Here is a 26394-nt window from a genome sequence, read left to right as displayed (position 1 = left end):
TTCCCTGAGCAGCCAACACAAACTAGCAGCAAAGTCCCTGCGGGCGGAAAACCCAGCCCCCACTCTCTGCCTTTCTGGAGCAGCTTTTCTGTGAGCAAGTTCTTGGGCCCAGGGGCGTGGGTTCCAACCCCAGCTGGGGATGGCCTCCTGGCTTGGTGACCCCGGGATAGTCACTGACCCTCTTTCGGCCACAATTCCCCAGCTGTGCAATGGGAATAAGAGCACTCCGTCCCCTCCCCCTCCCTCAGGGGTTTCCTTGTGTGAGATGCTGGGGCTTGAAGTGAAAGCAAAAGGCTCTGTTGGGAACCTCAGTTTGTCTACTGAGGTTCCTTTTTCCGTTCATAAAACATTGAAAGATGCCTACTTGATGTTCGATTGTATGCTAGGCCTTGTGGGAAATTCCAAATGCGAAGGCCCCTCAACCAAGAGCCTGTGGATTTGCCTCTTTTCACCTGAACAATTAGCTACATTCTTACCCCCACCCCCATCCTACCAGCTCTTCCTCGAGCTCTAACGTGCAACCTTGACTCCATCCTGTTCTTCCCCCCAGGGTGCCGACCTGTTATGCCCAGAATTCGTGATCCCCAAATACCACCAGGGAGCCGAGTCCGATATAAAAGCAAAAGAGCCTTTATTCGAGCTAGCTGGAGCTCAATCCCCTACCTGCACCGACGCAGCGGTGAGATACCGGGGAGAGAGAGCGAGTTTCAAAAGGACAAAGGTTTTATTGGGGCCTAGGGGCAGTTGGTGAGGTAATGGCTATGGCCTCAGCCGTTTGGCTGGGGAAGGGTCCGAGTCCTGTTAGGCAGGTGGAGGGGGGGGGGGTTACTCAAGGGGAGGAGGTGTGGTCAAGGTGAAGGACACAGAACAAGATGGAGTCGGCCAGTGTAGGCCCGCCCTTTCAGACCTACCTTCTTCCGGTCAGGCTCTCAGCTGTACTGGCTCTTACATCTCACCCCCCAGTGTCCTCATGCTTTTCTCATCCTGAAGAAAAGTCTACCTTTAAATTTGCTTTGTCACATCTGCGCCCAGCATTGTCAACCAAGCTGTGCTCTTGGCTCTCAACTCGGTCCAGACCAGGAGACTGCAAGCTTTTTCTGCAAAGGGTCAGACAGTAAATATTTTGGGCTTTGCAGGCCTTGTGGTCTCTGTCACAACTACTCAACTCCCGCATTGTAGCGCACGGGCAGCCATAGACAACACGTCAACATGTGGCCGTGTCTGTGTTCCAATAAAACTTTGTTTATGAAGACAGGCTGGATTTGGCCCACAGGCTGTAGTTTGCAGGCTCCTGATCCTGGCAGTGCTTCTTAAATGTTAATGTTCATGAATCACCTGGGAATCTTGTTAAAATTCAGTCTCTGATTCAGGGGGTCTGGAGTAGGGCTCAAAAGTCCACATTTCCTTTTTTTTTTTTTTAAATATTTATTTTTGAGAGAGAGAGAGAGAGCACGAGCAGGGAAGGAGCAGAGAGAGAGGGAGACATAGAATCTGAAGCCGGCTCTAGGCTCCGAGGTGTCAGCACAGAGCCTGACGCAGGGCTTGAACTCACGAGCCGTGAGATCATGACCTGAGCTGAAGTCTGACGCTCAGCCACGTGAGCCGCCCAGACGCCCCTCAATAGTGTGCAGTTCTAACAAGCTCCCAGGTGATGCTGACGAAGCCGGTCTCGGGAGCCAGGCTCTAGATGGCTTGTGTGACAGGTAGAGCCTGCTCAAGTGCCCCTCCCAGCCTTCTCCCTTGCTGCCTTCCAAGAGAGAGGCTGGAAAAGCCACATAAGCAACTTTCTCATCCTTCCCTTGCAGCCAGGGTGTCCATATGGGCCAGTTGTGGCCAACATGATGAAAGCAAAATGCTGGAGGTCTTTCAAGAGTCCATGAGTTGCCCCCTTCTCCCCGCCCCGAGTTCTCAACAATGTGAGAATTAAGACAATGGAGTGGCATTGGAAGGCTTGAATTATCGCCCTTATTACTTATAAAGGCTGTTACTGTGGAAAGCGCGGTTTATTGCGAAATGGGCCTGTCAACTGAATTGCGGAAAGAGGCGGACTGACGGGTCCCACGTGAATGGGACAGACCCTATCTGGGTGGAGAAATGGGGGTTAAGACTTACGGCCCAGAGGAGCAGCAGTGAACTGGTACCTGCCGACAGGCTCCCTCCCTAGAGGAAAACTGGGGCTCACTCTTCCCAAATTTAGCAACACATTCCACCTCCTCTGGGATAGGGCAGCAGGAAGCTGGAAATGTGTCCCAAAGGATGGAACCATTTCAAGTGAGGCAAGCATATCACTCCCTCTCCAGTGGCCGCCACCTTTTTGTTCTGTTAAGACACTGGGCATGGGGTGCCTGGGTGGCTCAGTCGGTTGATCGTCCGACTTCGGCTCAGGTCACGATCTCGCGGTCCGTGAGTTCGAGCCCCGCGTCAGGCTCTGTGCTGACAGCTCAGAGCCTGGAGTCTGTTTCAGATTCTGTGTCTCCCTCTCTCTGACCCTCCCCCGTTCATGCTCTGTCTCTCTCTGTCTCAAAAATAAATAAACATTATAAAAAAAATTTTAATAAAAAAAATTAAAAAATAAAAAAATAAAAATAAAATTAAAAAGACACTGGGCTTAACTACTAAACCTTCAGTCAGGAGCAGGTGTTTAGTCTAATAGGGAAGCCCCACATCCACCTTCACGAGACTGTAACAACCACTTTTCTCTTGGGACTATGACAACTACTTCTTTGCCGTGGCATTTTCCTGGGAACCCTGGTGCAGAATTTCTATTTTCCCCCATGGCGGTCTGAAATGTGTCAGAAGAGTACATGAATTAAACTCCAAGGTTATTCTGGACCCAGGGCCCCAAATTCATCCTCTGTTCTAATTTATGGCCCAAATTGTATCCAGGCATGTTGTCCACACCACTAATCAGAGTTCATGGATTCATTCATTTGACAAATAACGTAGTGAGCACCTGTTTTGTTCCAGGCTGTGTTCTAAGTGCTAAAGACGCAACCGTGAACAAAGATGAACAGCCTGCCCTAATGCAGTCGTATTCCAGCAAGGGGAATGGACAAGAAACAATCATCAATTATATCACACGTTTGACAGTGGAAAGCATCATAGGAAAAAGAAAAAATAGAGCAGGAACGTGGGATCAGGAATGCAGTGAGGTAGGGGAGTGTTGCAGTATAAAAGGTAGCAGGGTGTATACTGGAATTGAAATAAAATAAAATATATTTTAAAAGGTAGTCAGGCTAGGTCTCTTCCTTCTGGAAGATTACATCGAGCAAGTACTTGAAGTGAGGAGTTAACAATGTAGATAATTAGAAAAATGCATCCTGTACATCAGACAGTCGTTGCAAAGGCCCTGAGGTATAAGTAGGTTTGACCTGTTCAGCGAGGAGTAGATTGGCTGGAGTGGAGTGACCAGAAGAAAAGGGAAATCAGAGAGGTAATGCAGGGTCACATCCGAAGGGGTAGAAATGACCCCAAAGAGGAGGCGCTTGCAGGTGAGCGAAGATGATAGCTTGGACCGAGATGATTAGCAGTCGAGGAGGAGAGAAGAGGTTGAATCCTGGGTAAATTTTCAAGGTAAAACCAGTAGGATTTCTTGGCAGGCTGGGTGTGTGAAAGGAGAGTCAAGGACTCCATGGTCATCCTTGCACTGAGATTAAATGAAAATATTAAGTTATGTGATGTTGGGGACACCAGGAATGGCAAAGTGAGGAGTGTGGCCCACACAAAAACAATTATTTAAGTGGCAAAAAAATATTTTAAAAAAATATTTACAGGCTCTAGAGTCATCTTAAGGGCATACAGCAAGTAGAGAAACACTCACTGAAGAAAATCTATGAAATCTCATTAAGGACAGCAGAGTGCACGGTATCTGAGCCATGACCTGCTCCCTCCTCCTCCTCCCACTCTGTGTTATGGAAACTCTACTCTGTTGAGTGTGGCCAAGAAGACAAGGACTCCCTTTTCCCTCAGTTCCCAGGCCGGGGCTACAATTTCGCTCTGAGAAGGGCAAGGCTCCAGTGTTTCTCCAACCCCGTGTTGCAGAACCACTATTCTGGGTGGGTGTGGATGAGGGAACCCGCACCCAGTCCCTATTTGTATGGTGGAAGCTCTACTCCAGCCGACCCTGCCCCAGCTCATTCACCAGGTGGAGGTTCCATGCTGATAGGGAAAAGGCAAGAAGACAAGAAGCTACCATCCCTCCTGAGGTCTCGCAGAGCAAGAGTGTCACTCCACCTCCAGGAGAAAAGGGCCATTGTCCCCACTCCAAGTTCAGTGCAGATTCTTCCCAGGGGAAGAGACAGGCCAGAGGAGGAAGAGCTCCACAGTCCTGCCTGAGGGGATTGACTTTATTTGGAAGAGAATGGGGAGAATTCCCTGTTTAAGGGTGTTGTTGAAAACCAGGAGATCTTGGTGAAGGGAAATGGAGGGCGTGCTGGTAGCTCGTAATGCTGGTAACAGCCCATGAAATGGTGAGTGACCAAAAGTTTAACAAAAAGAAACAGGGTAAAAGACAGCTAAGAAGAACGCTCCTGGGGTCCCAGTTGACCCTGGGGGTCAGGCAGGCTGTGCACATGTGGTGGTCTGTGTGCGGGAACAATCAAAGCGGGACGTGGGTCAGACCTGTAAGCATTCCCCAGGCCACACACAGAACAATCCTGTGCCTCCCAGGGCAGGAGTTTAAGCACAGCCCGTGACAAAACACTGGCTAAACACTGGCTTCCAGGGGGCTCCCTGGAAGCCAGGAGTCAAAAGAAAACCACACACACCCCTAGAAGTCTTGACAAATGCGTGCAAGCCAAGGCTCTACCCTTTCAGGAGTGATGCAGGAAGAACTTCCAAGCTAGCCCCTGGCTGAAAGTGGACCCAAACCATAAATTCCCTGGACTGTGGTAGTAACCTTGAAGCTACACACACACACACACACACACACACACACACACACACAGCCTCGCTGGCTAAAGAAGCCTAAGCACAAACTTTGACCGGTAAGTAGCTTCTGTGGAGTCAAGGATGACCCCCTAGGTACCCAGAAAAACAAATCTGAGCAGGAACGTCAGAGGCTGCACACTGCAAGGGAAATAGACTTTACCAAATTAGTGGAGCCAAGTCACTAAACAAATAAACAAACATCAAGCAAATAACAACAACAATAACTCCAGAGGCAGAGGGGAATCAGTAGCCAGAGTTACTATAATATATTACCGAGATACCCTGAGGCTAAGTGACACTAACCAGTAATTTAAATCCACACTGAAAAATAAAGAGCGCCAGTAAAGGTAATTGTGGAGCCAAGCAATAAACGATGGCATAATGGCATATTTCTTCTCCTGTCTTTAATTGATACAAAGAGTGGTTGCGTAAAACTGTATGTATATAATTGTATTACTGGCTCCACAAAGTATAGAAATGCAATGTATTTGACAGTATTGGGAACAAAGACATACTGAAGTAAAGAAATTAATCCAACCACATGGTAACTGGCATCCATAGGAATGAATGAAGAAGACTTGAAATGGAAAATAAGATTAAGTTACCAAACTGTACGTATATATTAGTTTTCCTTTCTTAGCTTCTATCAAAGACATTCAGTTATGTAAATTAATAATTATAGCAATGTGTTTCTGGGTTTGTAACATAGATAGAGGTGATATTGGGGACAATAACAAAATGAAATGGGAAGGGCATGGAGTTATACAGCAGAAAAGTTTTGGAATTCATTGGAATTATGCTAGTAAAATCTGAAGAAAATTTGATAAGGAAGCTGTATATTGTAAGCCCTACAGCAACCGCTGTGATAATAACTTTAAAAATATAGTGGAACAGTCATTAAAGTAATTAAAATGCTATTCTAGAAAATATTCACTTAATACAGAAGACAGTGAAGGAGGAGCAGAGGGGGACGAAAGAGAATGAGGCGTAGAAAACAAAAAAGCTAAGTTGTAGGTGTAAATACAGCCATGTCAATAAAAACACCAAGTATAAGGGAATTAAATTATCCAAACAAAAGGAAGAGATTGTGGAAAAGAGCAAGATCCGATGGTGTACTGACTCCATTTTATTTTCTTAATTGTCTTTGTTAACATTTTATACACATAACAAAATGTTATCATGTTAATGGCTTTTAAGTGTACAATTCAGTGGCATTAAGTAAATGTAGATTATTGGGCAACCGTCCATCTCTAAAATATTTACATCATTTCAGACATAAACTCTAAACCTACTAAATAATAACTCTCCATTCCTCCCTCTCCCCAGCCCCTGGCAAACACCATTCTACTTTCTGGCTCTATGGATTGGTTACTCTAGGTAAGGTGGAATCATAACAGTATTTGTCCTTTGGTCTGGCTTATTTCACCAAGCATAGTATTTTCAAGGTTCATCCATGTTGCGACAGATATCAGAATCGCATTCCATTTTACAGCTAAATAATATTCCGTTCCTTTAGCGAGGGTGGTATTAGCTATTTCCTTATTGATTACACTTTACTAAGGTATAATGGACAAATAAAATTGTATATATTTAAGGGGTACAACATGACCATCTGAATTACGTGTACTCTACGAAATTATTACCATAATCAGGTTCATTAACACATCCATCACCAACTAAAACATAGTTATGCTTTGTTTTTGTTTTGTATATATATAGGTGAGAATCCTTAAGATCTTCTCTCCTAGCAAATTTCAAGTACACGACACAATATTATTAACCATAGTCGTCATGCTGTGCATTAGATCCCCAGAGCTTATTCATCTTAGAACTGAAGGATTGTTCCTTTTGACCAGCATCTTCCTATCTCCTCCACCTCCTACCCCCTCATAACCACTGTTCTACTTTCTGTTTCTGAGTTCAATCTTTTTGTTGTTGTTTGAGATTTCACATATAAGTAAGATTATATGGTATTTATCTTTCTTTGTCACCATGGGGAAAGAATAGTCCTTTTAACAAATAGTATTGAGATCATTGGATTCCACGCGCAAAAGAATGTATTACGTAAAAATTAACTTGACCTAAATGTAAGAGCAGAAATTGTAAAAATCTGAGAAGAAATCATAGTTGCAAACTTCATGACCTTGGGTTGGTGATGATTTCTTAGGTATGACACCAAAAGCAGAAGCAATGACAGAAAAAAAATACATAAATTGGACATCACAATAAAAATTTTCATGCTGCAAATAAATGTTTCACACACACACACACACACACACGCCCTAGATGAAAAGATAATCCATGGAATGGGAAACAATATTAGCAAATCATATATCTAAAAAGAAACATACCAAGAATATATAAAGAACAGCTCAATAGCAAACAGACAACCCAATTTAAAAATGGGTGGGGCACCTGGGTGACTGGCTCAGTCAGTTAAGTGTCTGACTTCAGCTCAGGTCACGATCTCATGGTCCATGAGTTGGAGCCCCACGTCGGGCTCTCTGCTGTTAGCACAAATCCTGCCTTGGATCCTCAATGTCCCTCTCTCTCTGCCCCTCCTCCACTAGCGCACATGCACTCTCTCTCTCTCAAAAATAAATATTTTTTAAAAAGAAAAGGAAAGATCTTCAACATGATTCGTTGTTAGGGAAATGCAAATCAAAACCACAACGAGAGAGCACTTCATACCCACTAGGACGGTTACAATCAAAAAGATGGGCAAAAACAAGTGTTGGCAAATATGTGGAGAATTTGGAACCCTTGTGTGTCATTGGTGGGAATTTTTTTTTTTTTAACGTTTATTCATTTTTGAGACAGAGAGAGACAGAGCATGAATGGGGGAGGGGCAGAGAGAGAGGGAGACACAGAATCGGAAGCAGGCTCCAGGCTCTGAGCCATCAGCCCAGAGCCCGACTCGGGGCTCGAACTCACCGCGAGGCTCGGGGCTCGAACTCACCGCGAGGCTCGGGGCTCTCTCGACCGCGAGATCGTGACCTGAGCTGAAGTTGGACACTTAACCGACTGAGCCACCCAAGCACCATGGTGGGAATTTTAAACGGTTCGGTCACTTTGGAACCAGTTTGTCCCTCACAGTAGTAAACACAGTGTTACCATATTCCCCAACAATCCCACTCCAGGCATAAAATCAGGAGAAATGATCTACACAAAAACTTGTACGTGAATGTTCACAGCAGCTTTATTCATAATAGTCAAAAAGTGGAAACAATCCAATGACTAATGAATAGACAGACAAAATAAGGCATATCCAAACAATGGAATGTTATTCAGCAATAAAAAAGAATGAGGTATACGATATACACTACAAAATGGATGAACTTTGAAAACATGCTAAGTGAAAGAAGCCAGTCACAAAATACCACGTATTGTATGATTGTGTTTATTTAAAATGTCCAGAATAGGAAAATCTATTGAGCCAGAAAGTAAATTAGCAGTTGCCTTGGGCTGAGAGGAGGGTGTGGGGGAATGGACAGTGACTGCTAACAGGCATGGACTTTCTTTGAGAAGTGATCAATACAATTCACACTTAGGGCACCTGGCTGGTTTAGTCAGTTAAGCGTCCGACTTTGGCTCAGGTCATGACCTCATGGTTCATGAGTTCGAGCCCCGCGTCGGGCTCGGTGCTGACAGCTTGGGGCCTGGAGCCTGCTTCGGATTCTGTGTCTCCCTCTCTCTCTGCCCCTGCCCCGTTTGCACTCTGTCTCTCTTTCTCTCAAAAATTAATAAACATTAAAATTTTTTTTAAATAAACTTACATTGTGTTGATGGTTGCACAACCCTGTGAATGTTTTAAAATTCACTGAATTGTATACTTTAAATGGATGATATCTATAGTAGTACATGAATTATATCCCATTAAAGATGCCTTTAAATATCCATACAAAGATGTTCCAATAATTAAATGCATAGACATTGCAATAGTAAAATGCTAACAGGGGCACCTGGGTGGTTCAGTCGGTTAAGCATCTGACTTGGGCTCAGGTCACGATCTCACGGTTCATGGGTTCGAGCCCACGTCGGGCTCTTCACTGACAGTGTGGAGCCTGCTTGGGATTCTCTCCCTTTCCCTCTCTCTCTGCCCCTCCCCCACGCATGCTTTCTCTCTCTCAAAAATAAATAAATAAACTTAAAAACATAAAATAATCACATAAAGTGCTAACATATAGTGACGCTTGAAATTTGAAAATATTTCTTCAAATATTAATTATATTTTTCCCCTTACCTGAATTCCAGCCCATGTTTCCTACTGCCTGTAGTCCCCCGCCTGGATTTCCTGTTGGCCCCTCATGCTCAGATCCGGTCCTCCTCTTAGGGGCCCCTCACCGATATAGCATTGCCATTTCTGCAGGCTTCTAGACTGAAAAGCTCAGTACCCACTTTTGACTCCTACATCTCCCTCGTTCATAAGTCCAGGTGATTTCACTTCTGCCCAAGGTCACCCACTCGCTACCTCCCCTCCATGCTGGCGGCTGCTGCCGTAGTTCAGTCCCTCAGTTTTGCTCCTGCATCAGGGATGATCTGTCACTTCTCCCACCATCCCGCACCAATCAATGCCAGGCTAACACCCCCAGGAAGAACACAGCCACATCACACCAAACCTCAGTGGCTCTCGGTGGCTCCCTGTGCTTATTGAATAAAGTCCAAATTCCTTCTTCTGGAAATTCATGACTTTCTAGGTGCCTTTTCCCCCTATTTTCATCTGTCCCTGACGATTCCCTTCACAAATACTTTATATCAAAAGCCATCTGCTATTCCCTTTGAGCATCACTAAACCTCTCCTTTGCCTTTGCCATGCTGTTACATACCCCGTCTCCTTGTCCACGGACGTCCAGATGCCTGGTGAGGCTCCTCCAAGAAGCTCTTCCCAAGCTGGTGACAGCACCTCCTTCTTGTAAACGGTCCTCACATTCTATCATGTACCAGTCATGCTGCAGACAACCGTTCATCAGATATTGTAACCCTCTAGGTGCATCCCATCTTGTACTGCTATTTCTAAGCTCATTCATCCATCTCTTCTTTTCCTTCAATATTACAACCAGTCTTTGCATGGGATTCTTCAGGGCCTAATCTGTGCTCGGAGCTTCCAGCACAGGGTCAGGCACTTAGTAGGTACTCAGTAAACATTGATGAACACAAAGCAGAGAGAAAAAAACAGAAATACTTCCTGGCTTTGCAGAACTTACGTTCTCACGTGGAAGCCAAACATAAATTATGTTGACGCAAGACAGGAGGAGGGAAGTATGCGATAAATGTGTCCCTCAGTGTTATCGAGCACAAAGGTGACATTTAACACAACTGAGAGGAACAAGAAGGGGCTACTGACTGGGGCGGGATTCTAAGGGATGGATTTAGGATGAAGAGCATTGCAGATTAAGGGAATAGCATCAACACGTACCCAAGTAGAAAAGTGTCAAACACATTTGCAAGAGGTGAACTGTGGGATACGACTGATGAGTAGGGTGTATGCTCAGTTGGAAGGGGAAAGGGTTCTGTAGCCGGAGACGAGCCTTGAAAATTGTGTTGGAGACAGATCACAGAGAGTGTAGGACTCCAGGCTACCGAATTTGGACATTATTCCGCAGGCAGTGAGCAGCCCTAAAGATATTCAGTTGAGCAATGATAGAGCTCAGGGGTTAAAGGAGACCGAAACGCCTTCCTATAAAGCAAACTGTGTCTCGATGAATAATCAGCTGCTGATTTACCTGATTTGTAAATCTGGCTGTTCAGATTTGAAAAATGCCCCTTGCAAAATGGGGGCAGATGGTGATTAATTTTTAAAGGGACAGCAAAGAGTATAGCTCCCTTCTTTAAAAAAAAAAAAAAAATTGTTACAACCTCTATTTTCCTAAAGTATGCATAAGTTAACCAAAGACTCCAGGGTAAGTTTCTGTTTGGATAATGTTTATTTTGGTACCTTGAAAGCTTGGCAGTTGTTTAGAAATTCAATTACCACTCGCCTTTAAACAAAACCACCCTTGGGAATGGTGGGTTTGAGCTGATCTCAATATATTAACTTGACATTATGAGGCGGTTACGCTGCAGGTTCAGAGGGTTGATTAAATCTTAAAATGAGCACAGAACAGGCGCCGAAAGCACACACTTTGTTTAATTGGCTCTTTCAACAGATGAGACAAAGGGGGAAAGAAACAGCAACATCAATGGAGGCTATTTTTATTATTGTTTAAAAGGAGGCCTCCTCTGTGTCAGATGGGAAACCTAGCATCAACTCTCGCGGCTTTTCTTCGAGACTGCGGATACAAGAAAAGTGCAAATTGACAGGGCTAGAAGGAAACTGAGGCTCCGAGCCACATGTAAGCCAGCTGAGAGGAAGAAAGGAATGTTAAATACGGACACGGTCGATCAAAACTTTAATGTGCTCTAGCAATTAATCATTGTATATGCATATACACATACACATCTTTTTGAACTTGATTCTTAGCCAAAAGGCCAAGAAGCGATACGTACGCATTTTTTAAACCGAATCCAACAGTTTTAACCCACGGCAGAGACATTTAGATATTTATTGTTCACTGATAATAATCAAATGGTTCTTCCTCATTTCCCAGCCTCCCTGTTGGTTAGATGGAGGCCAGGTGACTGGTTCTGGCAAAGGCGCTGAGAGCAGAAATGAGGTGATATCACTAGTGAGCTGAAGCATTCAGGAGTCCGTGTCCTCCCTCCATGCCTTCTCTTCTCTTGTTACAGGGGTCCTGGAGGTCCTGGGTTCCCGGTGAGTCAGCTCAGTGATGGTAGAGTGTCTGTCAACCTGGATTCCTGAGCAAGAAATAAAGTTTAGTTATGTCAAGCCACTGAGATATTAGGGTTTCTTTGTACCACAGCACAGCCTCGCCTATTCTGACTAGCCCATCCCCAGTAGCTATCCTTTCTGTTATCGTGCTGCATCCCCTAATTTCTGGCTGGACACGTGGCTACCCAAAATGAAGACTATATTTTTCAACGTCCCTAAGTGGCTGAGAGAAGCAAGACGTTTAAAATCCAGCCAATGGAACGTAAATGGCAGTATGGTCTCTTCCTTAAGAAGCAGCAATAATATCCCTTTTTCTCTTCTTCTTTGGCCTACTCTTTATCGTGCTGCCCGGAGTGTAAATGCTGCCATCTTGGACAAGAGGTCAAGGCCACAAGAGGCGCAACAACAGTAGAAGAAGCCAGAGTCCCCGAGAGCACGGAGCACCACACCGATTGCAGACAGCTTCGCCATATTTTTATGTGAATGAGAAATAAATTTATACTTTCTTCATGCCATTGTTGTTTCCGGAATCTTCCATATATTTAGATGTTTGACTATGTCACCAAATTATCTGTCTTTCTCACTTCTTCTACAGATGTCGTGGAAATAAGTGACCAGAAGAGAAGGCCAGAGGGGTGCCTGGGTGGCTCAGTCGGTTGAGCGTCCGACTTCCGCTCGGGTCATGATCTCACAGCTCATGAGTTCCAGCCCCGCGTCAGGCTCTGTGCCGACATCTCAGAGCCTGGAGCCTGCATCGGATTCAGTGTCTCCTTCTCTCTCTGCCCCTAACCCACTCGCATTCTGTCTCTCTCTTAAAAATAAATAAACACTAGGGGCGCCTGGGTGGCTCAGTCGGTTAAGCGTCCGACTTCGGCTCAGGTCACGATCTCGCGGTCCGTGAGTTCGAGCCCCGCGTCGGGTTCTGTGCTGACAGCTCAGAGCCTGGAGCCTGCTTCCGATTCTGTGTCTCCCTCTCTCTGACCCTCTCCTGTTCATGCTCTGTCTCTCCCTGTCTCAAAAATAAAATAAACATTAAAAAAAAATTAAAAAAATAAATAAATAAACATTAAAAAATTTTTTTTGTTTAAAAATTAAAAAAAAGAAAAAAAAAGAGAAGGCCAGAATCAGCACTAGGGCTGCCCAGTAGAGTGGATATTTTAGATCACTCAGGTTACCTAGGACAGCTTTACAACTCTTCAAGAAAAAAAGATCCTGGAAGAAGTAGAGGACATGTGACGACGTAGGTACCGTTAGTAATAGAGTCTCTGATTACCTTAACTGGGAGGTAGAGGCCATAACTGTTCATAACAACTTAAGAGTCCATTTCTTTTCTTTTTCTTGACTCTGAGGTAAACTCCTGGCAAGAAAAAAGCCACTTCCTGTCTCTGACTTGACTTTTTTTTTTTTTTTTTTTTTTTAGGTTTCCCACTTGAGAGAGAGATTTCTCTCCCCATTCTGAGTAAAACTCATTGCTACTTATTTGCTGAGCGTTTGCCCATTTCTTATTTTTTCCCTTCATGATATGGTCCCTTCCACATCCTGAAGTCTCAGTGGGTGTGAACTTTCCTTATTCTTCCTGTCCATTTCACTCCCATAATTTATGGTTTGCTACCGAGAGCCCTGTTCTGCTATGAACAGAATAATTCCCATACCCGATAAGTGTCACTAGAAGGAAAGCTCCACCGAGGCAGGGATTTTTATCCGTGTGTCTCTAGTGCCTTGAAAAGTACCTTGCATATAATAGGAATTCTATAAATATTTGCTGAATTTAACATCGAACAGTCTTCTCTGCTTCCCTCACTACCACTCCACTATTTCCTTCTGCGTTATATCAGCTTATGTGTATTCAATGCACAGAAATATCCTGAGTGACCAACGGGCAGAGTCTAAAAATATATAAATATCGAACTTAAATACACGAATAGGCATCTTTTTTTAGCATAAACTTTGTATAACAGAATTTTAAGCAACGGATAAATTAAAGCGTGAGTTTATTGTAAGCCATACTGCGTTGAGAATACATTTCTGGGTGTACGAGTTCTACCTAGAATCGTGCTGTGATAAAAACCATCTTCCAAATTCAGTGGCATACAGCAAAAAACACTGAATTCTCATGCTCCCACAGCTGCAAGGTGGCTAATTTAAGGCTGGCTCAGCCGGGCTTGGTTCCAAGCTCCAGGCCAGGTCCAGATAGGCCCTACGTGTCTCCATATTTTCCACGCGAGGTGGTTACCCAAGGAATGCTCTTCCCACGACAAAAGGCACTGAGCACAAAAGGTAACTCCAACTGCGCGGGCACTCTGCTTGTGACCTATCTGCTAACATCCCATTGGCCAAAACAAGTCACATGATCATACTCAGCGTCAAGGGGTCAGGGAGTAACTCTGACCACTATGAAGCGCTAGCAAAGGCATGAAGGCATACAGAAAGTGGAGAATTGAGATCAGTGATTCACTCTGTCACACCAGGTTTGAAAAATCTCCAACGTGAAATCGGGCTATTTTCTGATAGAAATGCATCTCTATTAAACACTGCGAACTGACACAAGAAAGGAAAGTGGAGCATGAAATCCCCAGAACTTAACTCAGGGGTCCCTAATTCTGGAAAACAGTCTTCTGTTTCTTTCTTTCTTCTTTCTTTCTTCTTTCTTTCTTTCTTTCTTTCTTTAATGTTTATTTGTTTTTGAGAGAGAGAGACCGCGATGCGCAGGGAGTGGGGGGGAGCAGGGAGAGAAAGGGAAGCGCAGAATCTGAAACAGGCTCCAGGCTCTGAGCTGTCAGCACAGAGCCCGACCTGGGGCTTGAATCCAGGGAATGGGGAGATCATGACCTGAATCTAAGTCAGATGCTTAACCAACTGAGCCACGCAGGTGCCCCAACATTCTTCTGTTTCCGAACGAACCACACACGCTGGGGAAAGGTGGTGAAGGTGTATTCTGGATTCACACCTTCTCCCGAGCTTATCGTGTTCCATCCTTGTCTAAAGCTTTTGACTCTTCCCCGGGGGAAACCCTCGCCGGAGAAGTGAAATCAAGAAATTTTATTTACTACCTTTAACGTCATTGGGATGATGGTTCCTTATCTGATTAAAAAGAAAGTACCTTGAATGCTAGAGAGGATTACAGAGTTATGGAGGGTAGGCAATATCAGAGACCGACCAGATTCCCATCAACAGTATGGGTCCTTTGACATCTGACACATCAATGGCTTCCCAGCCTTGTTGACTGTTGCCTCCCTACTGTGGTCACTCTAGGGACCCTTGACCTGGGGTCCTCAGACTGGACAGAATTTGGGGGACTCCTGAACTGGGGTGGAAAAAAAGTTAACTAATGTGTAGCTAAACTAATATTTAATTAGTGTAATAGCATTTAGCACTTCCCTCAATTATGAATATAGGTAACAACCCATAATAGTATCAGCAATGCCTGTGCCTTTATCACCAAATCACACATTGTTTTCTTATCACATGATGCTTGTACATATCTTTTGTAGATATCTTTAGAGATGTGTGTGTTTAGCACGACTTAAAAACGCAATAATTATTAAATCCATTGCTAGATATGGTTCTGTAATGTGTTCTACTACATTAGAAACATGTTTTGCTAATACTTTGAGAACTGTATTTGTAATCTAAGTATTTTGTGTCATGAATGTAAAGACATTATGCTGAAATAAGTCCATTGGCTTCACCAGTCTGCCATTGAACAAGTAAGATTAAGAATTTCTCCCACAGGTGAGGTTGCTAGACCCTCAGGAGATGCATTGTGGGTTCACCATGTGCTTGTACGCGACAGCAGGTGCTGTGCCCCAAAATACCTTGGACATATGGTTTCAGTTCATTCCCTTTTATCCATATTTCAAACCCTTTCCCTTTTCATTGCTGTGACTGTCCTCTGCAGAAACTATCCCAACCCCACTCCAGTTTCTTCTTATGGTTTCTAGAAAATCTGTAAAAATCTCTTTTTTTTAATCATTCTTTTATCATATCTTAGTCTCCAACTACAAGGAATGGTCAAGATGGGTTTAACTTAGCAATATCTCCATATTTAATGTTAAAAATTTCCTCCTGATCGTGTTACATCTCTTGAGCTGTCACCAGGGAAGAGAAGTTCACCCCACTCCCTTGTCTGCCAGTTCTTACCTAAGGAACTATCGCCTGATACTGACACGAAGTCTTCTCTCCATTAAGGATGGTTCTGCCTTCTTCCCCAGATCCACTTTGAGACAGCTTCATACCCTCTCCACAGAGTCTTTTCTCTTTTGTACCAAGCAGCCACTGACTCTTCAAATATGGCAAAGGCCTGCTTGATCTCCAGACCTCGCCTCACCCTTGTCCCCTCTGCATGCCACTGTCGATGTATGGAGCCCAGATGGGAGAGTGATGCATTACACATCTTCCACGTGCCACCCAACTCAAGACCTTGCTCATTTCACTGTGGATACATCACGTCTGTCTGGGCGATCAAAGATGAGTTTGTTTTATTGATGCTTTGTAGATGACCAGTAGGGATGATCCAGTCAACCGACCATTTATTGATTCACTTCACATTCAGGATCTTGTACAGAATGACCCTATCAAGCCATATATATATTATATATATTATATATTATATATAATATATATAATATATAATATATAATATATATAATATATTATATATATATATATATATAAATATATATATATATATGTCCTGCTATGGACTGAATGTTTATGTATCCTCCTCCCCAAATTTCATATGTTAAAATCTTAACCCCAAGATAATGATATTAGAGATGCGGCCCTTGGGAGGTGATTAGGTTCTAAAAGTGGAGTCCGAATGAATAGATTAGTGCCCTTATGAGAGGCCCCAGATTCGAGCCCTGTGTCAGGCTCTGTACTGATAGCTCAGAGCCTGGATCCTGCTTCAGATTCTATGTCTCCTTCTCTCTCTGCCCCTCCCCCACTTGCATTCTGTCTCTCTCTGTCTCTCAAATGTGAATAAATGTTTAAAAAAAAATTTTAATAATAATAATAAGAGACCCAAGAAAGATCCCTCACTCCCTTCCACCATGTAAGGACATGATGGGATGTCAGCAGTCACAACCCATAAGAGGGCCTTCACCAGAGCCCTACCGTGTTAGCACCCCAATCTTGGACTTCCAGCCTCCAGAACTATGAGAAGCAAATTTCTGTTGTTTATAAGCTTCCCAGGCTGTGGTATTTTGTCAGAGAAGTCTGAAAAAACTAAGATACCACCTGTAATGGACATTATGATGTAACACCAGATTCCCCATCAGAACTCATTGTCCCATCTGCTGAGAGTGCTTCTGGCTGATTTCCCTGAGCTGTTATCTCTTCCTGGAAACTACCCTTGGCTGGAGATAGCTACCTCACCCAACAGGATAGTCACATCCAATGACTGGTCATTGGGGGATACAGAGGTTCAGAACTCTCTTTGTGACATTAGAGAACTGTGAAGGGCCATTTCAGCCTCAGAGCACTGCGTAGGTCAGCTGAGGCCTTTGTTGAGACTGCACTGCAGCCCAGCTTCTCCCAGTACCTGATCCTGCTTCCTTCCCATTCACAGAGTTTGATCCCCAGAGCTCCAACAGCTCCACATGCTAAAACCTATCTCAGAGTCCACTTCTGGGGGACCCAACCCGCAGCACTCCCTCACCCCATTCCAGGGCCCTAACCCCACCAGACCTTAAATATACCACTCAGATGTCCTGTTTATTGCCATATCCCCAGTACCCTCTACAAGGCTTGGCACAGAGGAGGAATTTAATAAATGTTCAATAAATTGAATTTAATCTGCAAATTTGACCAGCCTGCCAGAAGTACCCTCCTCTAAGTCTTCTCTAGTAAGAATCTTGGCAGTCTATAAGCTATTTGCCAGTGGGTCAAAATAAACAGCTTGCTACTTAGCCATCTAGAGGTGCTCTCTGAGAGCAGTTAAGGGTCCTGGCAGGTGTCTCAGGCCATACAGCCAAACACCAGAAGGCCAGTGCCAAGAGCCTACTTCCCTGGGGTCCCTGTCACCCCAGGTCCCAGGCCTCAGTGAGACCAGCTTATAATAGACAAATGGGCACCCAGCCCAAAGCACTGCTCTTATCCTTCACAGAGGGACTTCTCTCTGAGGCTGATGCTTAACCTTTAATCTTGTTTTGCTTTATCATTGTATCTTCTGGTTTTTAACCACATTATTTTTGAGCCATATGAATTTGTTATATTGCTGTAAGTTTCACAGGATCAAATATTGGGTATTTCATATACTCGACCTGAGTGTTATCCAGCTTAATTTTTTATTATAAACATTTATTCTTATTGTATCTAATTTGTCCTAAAACTTGCTTTTTTGTATATTAATTTATACCTTTTTTTACATCTTACCACTTTGTTCTTTCATTCTTTTTATTTTAGCTTGATTTGTCATTTTGTTCATTAGCATGTCCTTTTAAATTGGCTTCAGATTAACAAAGCCATTTTCCGTCACCACCACAATCAAAGAGCTGAGTTCCTACGAGATTCTCCTTACAGCCCTTGAGGACTACTGGGAATGTCGCAATTGGTCTCTCCTTTAGGAGAAGACTGTCTTCCTCCTATCTACCCATGCCAAGTACCGCAAATAAGAAAAGATAAGGGGCACCTGGGGGGCCCAGTCGGTTAAACGTCCAACTTCAGCTCAGGTCGTGATCTCACAGCTTGTGAGTTTGAGCCCCACATCTGTGCTGTCAGCACAGAGCCTGCTTTGGATCCTGTCCCCCTCTCTCTCTGCCCCTCCCCCTCTCCCTCATGCACACTCACATGCTCTCTCTCTCTCTCTCTCAAAACTAAATAAGCTTTTAAAAAAAGAAAGAAAAGATAAAATATTAATCCATGTGCTTGGTGCTTACTTTAGGGCACTGGTTCTCAACCTTAGCCCTACATCAGAGCCCCCTGAATTTTTTAAAATTCCAGTGCCATTGACGTACAGTGGGTTATACTTTTCAGGTGTACAATATAATGATTCAACAATTCCATATATTACTTAGTGCTCATCAAGGTAAGTGTACTGTGATCTGCTTTACCTATTTCGCCCATCCCCCCAAGCCACCTCCACTCTGGTAACCATCAATTTGTTCTCTATGGTTAAGAGTCTGTGTCTTGATTTGTTTCTTTTTTCCCCTTTGTTCATTTGTTTGGTTTCTTAAATTCCACACATGAGTGAAATTATATGGTATTTGTCTTTCTCTGACTTATTTCACTTAACATCATGCTTTCTAGATCCATCCGTGTTGTTGCAAATAGCAAGATTTCATTCTGTTTTTTATGGCTGACTAATATTCATTGTACATACACCACATCATCTTTATCCTTTCATCTATCAGTGGACACTTGGGCTTCCATGATTTGGCTATTGTAAATAATGCTACATAGACATAGGGGTGCCTGTAAGCCTTTGAGTTAGTGTTTTTGTGTTCTTCAGGTAAATACCCAGTAGTGCAACTACTGCATCATATGGTAATTCTCTTTTTAATTTTTTGAGGAAACTCTGTACTGTTTTTCAGAGCAGCTACATCAGTTTGCATTCCCACCAACGGTGCATGAGGGTTCCTTTTTCTCCACATCCTCGCCAACATTCATTTCTTGTATTTTTGATCCCAACCGTTCCGACAGGCGTGAGGTGCTATCTCATTGTGGTTTTGATTTACATTTCCCTGACGATGGGTGTTGTTGAGCATCTTTTCACGGGTCTGTTGGCCGTCTGGATGTCTTCTTTGGAGAAATGTCTGTTCATGTCTCCTGCCTCTTTTTTAATTAGATTGTTTGTTAGGTGTCGAGTTGTATACATTCTTTATGTATTTTTGGATACTAACCCTTTATCAGATATATCACTTGCAAATATCTTCTCCCATTCAGTAGGTTGCCTTTCACTTTTGTTGATCGTTTCCTTAGCTGTGCAGACGCTTTTTATTTTGATGTGGTCTCAATAGTTTATTTTTGCTTTTGTTCCCCTTGCCTCAGGGGACCTATCTAGAAAAAAGTTGTCACAGCCAACATCAGAGAAATTACTGCCTGTGCTCTCTTCTAGGATTATTATGGTTTCAGGTCTCACATTTAGATCTTTAACCCATTTTGAGTTTATTTTTGTATGTGGTGTAAGAAAGTGGTCTAGTTTCATTCTTTTGCGCGTAGCTCTCCAGTTTCCCCAACATCATTTGTTGAAGGTGAATTTTTCTTTTTAATACCAATGTTCAGCCATTCTCGATTACATGAGAATATTGGGGTGGAGTCCAGGCATTAATATTTCTTAAGCTCCCCCAGGTAATTCCGATGGCGGTAACTTTGAACACCACTGGTCTGTGACTGCTCTTCAAAGTGTGGTCCGTGGACCCACAGCAACAGCATCACCTGGGAGCTTATGAAAGATGCAGAACCCGGGGCGCCTGAGTCACTCAGTTGGTTAAAGAGTCCAACTCTTTGTTTCAGCCCTGGTCTTGATCTCCACAGGTGTGTGAGTTCGAGCCCTATATGTGCAGAGCCTGCTTGGGATTCTCCGTCTCCCTCTCTCTCTCTCTGCCCCTCCCCTGCTTGTGCTCTCTCTCTCCCACTCTCTGTCTCAAAAATAAATAAATAAACTTAAAAAAAAAAAAAAGCAGAACCTTAGGCCCCACTTCAGTCTTGTTGAATTCTCATATGCATTTAGCAAGATTCTCAGGGGATCTGTGTACATACTGAAATTTGAGAAGCATTGATTTAAAACACACTTTGATGGGGTTTGCATTTTCACCCTTCTTTGTAAAAAAATCTTTGAAGACTTGAGGATTCTGCATCACAAATATTTGCAAGGTTAATCATTTCTATTCTCTTTTTGATTTACCCTATCTTATAGGAGATAGTGATTTGGCTAGTTGATGATAAAATGCCTCTTTCCCAGTTGGACTAAATTGTTTCTAATTAAAGACGTGGAGAAAGTTGAACTGATCAGAAGTCCCTCTTGAGGAGAGCATCATGTTTCTTTGGAAGGTTTGCCTGGAGAAGCCTGGTGGGGGAAAACAGAGCAGCCGTGGGCAGGATCATCGGCAGGTGCCAAAATCTGAGTGGAGGAAGAAAAGCACTCTGCTAAAACAAGGACAGAGTTGGCTCCTGAGAGGGAGAGGAGAGAGAGAAAGAGAGAAGGGGGAGAGGGAGACACAGGCAGAGAAAAGAACTTTCAAGGTCAGTGGCAGATGGGTACATGACCCCTCAAACTCTCCATAAGGGTAATGAACCCCTGGGTATGGCAACAATTTGGGGGAAAACAGTGAAAAGTCTTAGTGCACCCAGGTTATGACATAGGAACAGAGTAGAGATTTGATGTTTGGATACAGAAGCTACGACCAAAAGGACCATGAGGAAGGTAGCCTTCTAAGGTCCACAGAAATCACCCAGGGAATGCTTTGGGCCATTAGAGGCTGTGACACTAGGGTGTTGAGTCCAGTTTATTTTGACATATAGGAGTGGGAAGGCCTTAGTTGAGGAGTGGGTTCAGTGTCTTGCTTCCCCCCCTGGATTGCTGGAGACAGGATAGGTCCCCCCCACTGACCGAGGCTGCCTGGAAACTGTAGGTTTGACTTAGGTTTGTTTGGGAAAAGCAAGCAATTCCTGGCTTCCCCAGAAGCTCCTGTCCCTGAATGGTATTTCCAACCACATTTCCCAGAGGTCCCTGAGGACAGTGAGAGCTCTTCCCTATCTGACTCCAGGCTTCCAAAAAGCAGGTGCCACGTTTGCTCTTAAACTCTTAAAGCCTTCAAGCCTTCGCTAAGTTGGGGCCAGAGCCTCCACATGCTGTGCTGGAGAGGATGGCTTTCCTTCCTCCAGCTGGGAGGACCTGAGACTGTTTCCTCTCACAGGGAGAAAGTTGGGCCATCTCTGCAACACTGTGCCTCCTCCAAGCTTTCTCACTCAACCAAACCGAGCATTCTCTTGCTGCAGGATTTGGTAGCGGCAAGAAAGTGTTTCCCTTCCTCCCTACTCAGTGGGACTCAGGACAAGCCTGGCCCTCATACCCAGTGTGCTTCTCTTCAGACTGCTCGTGTGCTGGCCAAAACACGTCAGCAGCAAGCACGCCATCCTGGTGCCAAGGGGGTGTTTATAAAAATTGTCCAGATGCTTATTTCTCTCTTCCAGAAATTGCCTTCTGTCTGATCCAGTTTACCGATTTGTGCCAGAACACTGGGTCTTGAAAAACTGTAAAGAATATTTATCAACATCACCCAGAAGTTTTCTCCTTCAGCCATCCCATTCTTCAACCCCACCCCCAACAAGTACATCATTCTAAATTGTTAGGGATGGGGATTTCAATACATAGATATTTTCTTTCTTTTTTTCATGTTTCTTTTCTCTTTCTTCCCCACCCCCCCGCTGTGTTTCTTAATTGTGGCAAAAGCATACCTAACATAAAATTTACCATTTTCAAGCGTGCAGTTCAGTGGCACTAATATTCCATTTCGATGTGGACTCAAACTGGGATTGTTGGCTGTCTTCCAAGAACTGCCTGCTTTGTTGCATCCCTCTGATTTCCAGCCTTGTTTTTGCTTATAGGACAATGACCAGAATGGCTCTCTCTAATGAAAAGTTTGTCTTCTAATCTGGCTTAGGCTCTCTGCTATCGTGTTGGTGTGTCCAGCCATACAAAGCTGACTGGCAAGCCCCCGGGAAATCTGTGCGTCTCAGTGAAGTGCTCATTTGTCTTTGGTGTGTTCTCTCTCTCTCTCTCTCTCTCTCTCTCCCTCTTTTCCTCTCTTTCCCTCTCCCTTTCCCTCTCTCCATGCCCCCCCCTTCTTTTGGGTCCTGCCTTCACCTGTGAATCATAATAAGTGAAGACTCAGTGTGGGTTCATGTGATTTCTGATTCCATCTTGATAAGTCTCTGAAGGGTGTAGTTTTGCTTAAGTAGAGAAGGAAGGCAAGGTATCCGTGGTGGGATGTGGCAGAACACAGAGACAGCTAACTCCAGACTTACTGCTCAGGACACACTGATTAAAACGGGGCGTAAAAGATCTCAGCAACATAAATCTGAAGAGGGAAATCAGCATTAACATGAAAGTGCCAGAGAAGTAAGTTTTATCCTCAAAAAAATAGGAAGCCATGGAAAGTAGAGGAAAAGTCTAAATCAGTCTGGGTAAGGGAGAGCTTGTCCCCAAAGAAGACGCGCTGTGGTTTGAGTTGCAGGCCTGCTGGGTCCAGGTTCTGCCATTAGAGCAGGAGAGGAGGGACCCAGGGAGTTGGTGGGCAAAACCCAGGAAGGACCAACCCAGAGAAGGTGGTTGGTGACCGGGAGTCGGGGAGGAGAAAGGTCTCGAAAGGGGAGCTCCAGACATACAGAGACTGCAGGAATGGAGGAGCCAGTCACAGACAGGAACCGCATGCTGAAGAAGTAGCCCAAGCAATGGAGCAGATATTTGCCAGCCCTCGCCCATCTCTCTTCCACGGTGACATCTCCACACTGAAAGGTGCACCTCGGGAACACCTGCCACCCAAGGACGGTGGGCTTTTCTGACTGTGAGAGCCCACTCAGCCCACACATAGGAGCAGTCGGAAGTCCTCGAAAGTTAGTTACCCAGGGGCAGCCTCCTATCCGTATGGACAGGAGTGGTGGACAAATACCCCAGCTCCCTCACCCCTCAGGTGGGAATACTCTGAGGTGCGCCGTCTCTGAGTTCTCCGACGGGACTGAGCCTCCGTTGCCCACTTGGGAATGGGCTCGGTGGCACATCCTTCATTGGTTGTCTTCCTTTTGCTGTCTATCGAAGTTTCCCTCATCTCCCAAATAAATCATTCACACCCTAATCCTGGTCTCTGGCCTCTTTCCAGGGGGGCCCAACCCAAGGGAAGCCTCCCCCTTAGTGTGTAACCAGAACCCCTAGATATCCACTGAAGGTGTGCAACACTGAGCCCGGGGGTCCCCTCTCCCCTGCAGCCAGCCGTTCGCTGTGGTCTTCTGGGTCTAGTTAACCCAGCCAGGGGAGGAAACAGACACAGGGGGCTCCACAGAGGCAGGGCACCTGGGCACGTGCACCACCTCTACCACCAAGGCCATGGACAAACTCAGGGCTGGGAAAGGGCCCTGGGGGCCTGGAGCCCCCTTCACCACGTTGGAGGGAAGACAGTATGGTTGTGGACATCGAGGGGACCCCACTGGGGGCAGCAGGTGGGGTTCTCTTGCTAACCTGTCAGACGCTGAGACTGCTTTGTTTCTCTTCATCAGACTGGAGTCTTGGGGACTTTGTGGGTCATCTGTCCGCCACCTCAGCCATGCTCTCCACGCCTAACTCTAAGACAGAGGAAAAGGATTTGTTAGTATGATCAGAAAGGAAAAGGAAAGTGATATTGGGACCGCCCACGATAGCACCGAGGCTGCCCACTCTCCAGCTGGCCCTCCGGCAAAAAATGGCCGGGGTTTGCCCATTGACTTGCCTTGGTGCTGAAGAAAGAGCCGACGGGGTCTCAGGCTGTTGTCCACATCAGTCATTACCGGGAACTGGTACTGACCCCAGTAGCTTGCTGGAAATTAGTGCGGTGAGGAGAGGTCATCTGGATGCAAACAGGAGATGCCAGACCAATGAGTGAGATGCTGTTGCCAAGCCCAATCTCAGTCCCTCCCAGGCTGAGCCAGGCCCGGCGACTGGGGCTACAGTCTGAACGGTCACGGGGCTACAGGCCCTTAAAAGAGGTTCAGCCGTTCTCTCAACCTGGCCCCTGACACTTCACTGCCCACTTCTCAGCTCCTGTCAGGGATGATGTCAGGGAGTCCCCTTGCCTGACCTCACAGTGATCCCCTAGCTGGCATGCTCCTCTCAGCCCCCTCCCTGCCACTCTCTAGGGGCCACAGGCATGTTCCTGGATCTCCTCCAAGCCCTACAGGGCCCATGGGAGGCTGAAGCAGGGCTGGGCAGGGAAATCTCAGGGCCTTTCAACACAACCAAGCCTCGCCATCATTTTTACTTTGTCATGACCTCTCCCTGGAGGTGCAGGCCACTCTCCGAGGAGGGCTCGGCCTCCTCCCCAGTGCACGGCAAGGTGTTCCCATCCGCTCTGGAGTTTCCAAACCTGTCCCATCCGGTACACACATCCCCCGTCCCCAGTATTTTGACCAAGAGGGAGACAAAGGAGCAAGTCTGGACTCTTCAGTTCTCATCCCCCCACCCATAGCTCCTTTCCTGGAGCCCAGAAAGGGTCCTGCCCCTGCCTTCGCCACTGTGTGACATAAAGTGCATGTCCCCACACCATGACTTCGAGTGGGACACCACTGAGTTTTCCCAATACTTTAAGAGAAACTTAGTGGAGCTTAGAAGGCCCTTTCACATATCCACAAAGCCCAGCTCTGGCAAGCACAAATCCTTGCCTTCTGCCATTCTCGTTCTGAAGGGGGCTTCCTTGAGAGCTCTTCCTGCTTCCTGAGCATCAACCACTGAACGCTAACTCTTTTGTCTCCCTCTGGGTCCTGTTTCATCCATGAATCATAACAAGTTGAGGCCCTGGGAACGACAAGAACTGTCAGCAACAAGGAGTGCATCCTTGAGTGTCGAGGGTTAACATCAGATCTGGATCTGCTCGGAAGTGACCTTGACCTCCAGCTTCCCACCGCCTGGTTTCCTGGAACCACATAGTAAACATGAAACATTGTACACGGGCTTGCAGGCTTTGGGCCTCCTTGACTCACACAGGATGAAAAGCCAATGGAGAGCAAAAGCTATGGTTTCTGTGTCAAGGTGACCCGCAAGCACCTTGGCTCCCACTGTGGCAGCCGTACACACCCCATGTGGTCAAGGAGGCCAGAGAAGCTGGGAGCTTGGGGAGCTGCTGGCCCTCCTGATATGGAGATGTTGGGTATCCTTTGTCTCCATTCCTCTATCCTTCTATGAAGATAAGCCTATTGGTCAGGGTTCTCCAGAGAAACAGAACGCACAGGATGTGTGTATACATAATAGAGAGAGATTTATTTTAAGGAAGTGGCTCATGTGATTGTGGAGGAATGATGAGTCCAAAATCCGATGGGGGAGGCTGACAGGCTGGAGACTCAAGGAAGAGTTACGGTTCGACTCCAAAGGCAGTCTGCTGGCAGAATTCCTTCTTGCTCAGTGGAGGTCAGTCTTTGTCCTATTAAGGCCTTCAAGTGATTGGATGAGGCCCACCCACGTGGAGGGCAATGTGCCTTACTCCAATTCCACTGATTTAAATGTTGATCTCATGGAAAAAACACCTTCCCAAAAGCATTCAGAATGTTTGGCCAAATATCGAAGCACATGGCACAGCCAAGTTGACACAAAAAACTGACCATCATACTAAGTAACCATAGTAAACATAAGGCAATTGATTGCATATCGAAGCTTCTATTATGACCATAATCGTAGCCCACAACTACTGTCTAAGTGCAATCCCTGCTAGTTCTCTAAGTGCCATTCTGCTCCAAGGGTCTGTGAAAGGCACATTGGCCCAAGAGGGGACCATTTTTTCCCCCACCTGACCACTGGCATCTATACAGCCCTGTCTGCAACTATGCAGAGAGACTTTCCCCTACTCTTTCCTTGGCTCTTGCTTTCCTCACAGACCACACAACAGCCAAGCTTGGGGATGGGCACCCAGCATCGTGCTGACTGCCCAAGAGTCACCCCTTGGCTGACCTGGTCCTTGGAAGGCACAGGAAGAAGGTCCGCTACTCACGGAGAAGACAAAAATTGCTCAACTGTG

General features: G+C 45.3%; 1 long non-coding RNA gene across 2 annotated transcripts; it reads right to left on the bottom strand.

The window, feature by feature from the left end:
• Positions 1-11457: 11457 nt before the first annotated feature.
• On the bottom strand, positions 11458-24081 carry LOC125936779 (uncharacterized). 2 transcript variants are annotated; one of them, XR_007462120.1, is made up of 2 exons: positions 23874-24081; positions 11458-11724 (listed from the first exon to the last, which is right to left on the bottom strand). It is a non-coding gene; the product is annotated as an uncharacterized LOC125936779 (long non-coding RNA). The 2 variants fall into 2 exon arrangements; XR_007462121.1 differs by lacking the exon at positions 23874-24081 and adding an exon at positions 15839-16265.
• Positions 24082-26394: the final 2313 nt, after the last annotated feature.

The sequence above is a fragment of the Panthera uncia genome, assembly GCF_023721935.1.
Source record: "Panthera uncia isolate 11264 chromosome A3 unlocalized genomic scaffold, Puncia_PCG_1.0 HiC_scaffold_11, whole genome shotgun sequence".
NCBI lineage: Eukaryota > Metazoa > Chordata > Mammalia > Carnivora > Felidae > Panthera > Panthera uncia.
This window is presented reverse-complemented; position numbering and strand designations above follow the sequence as displayed.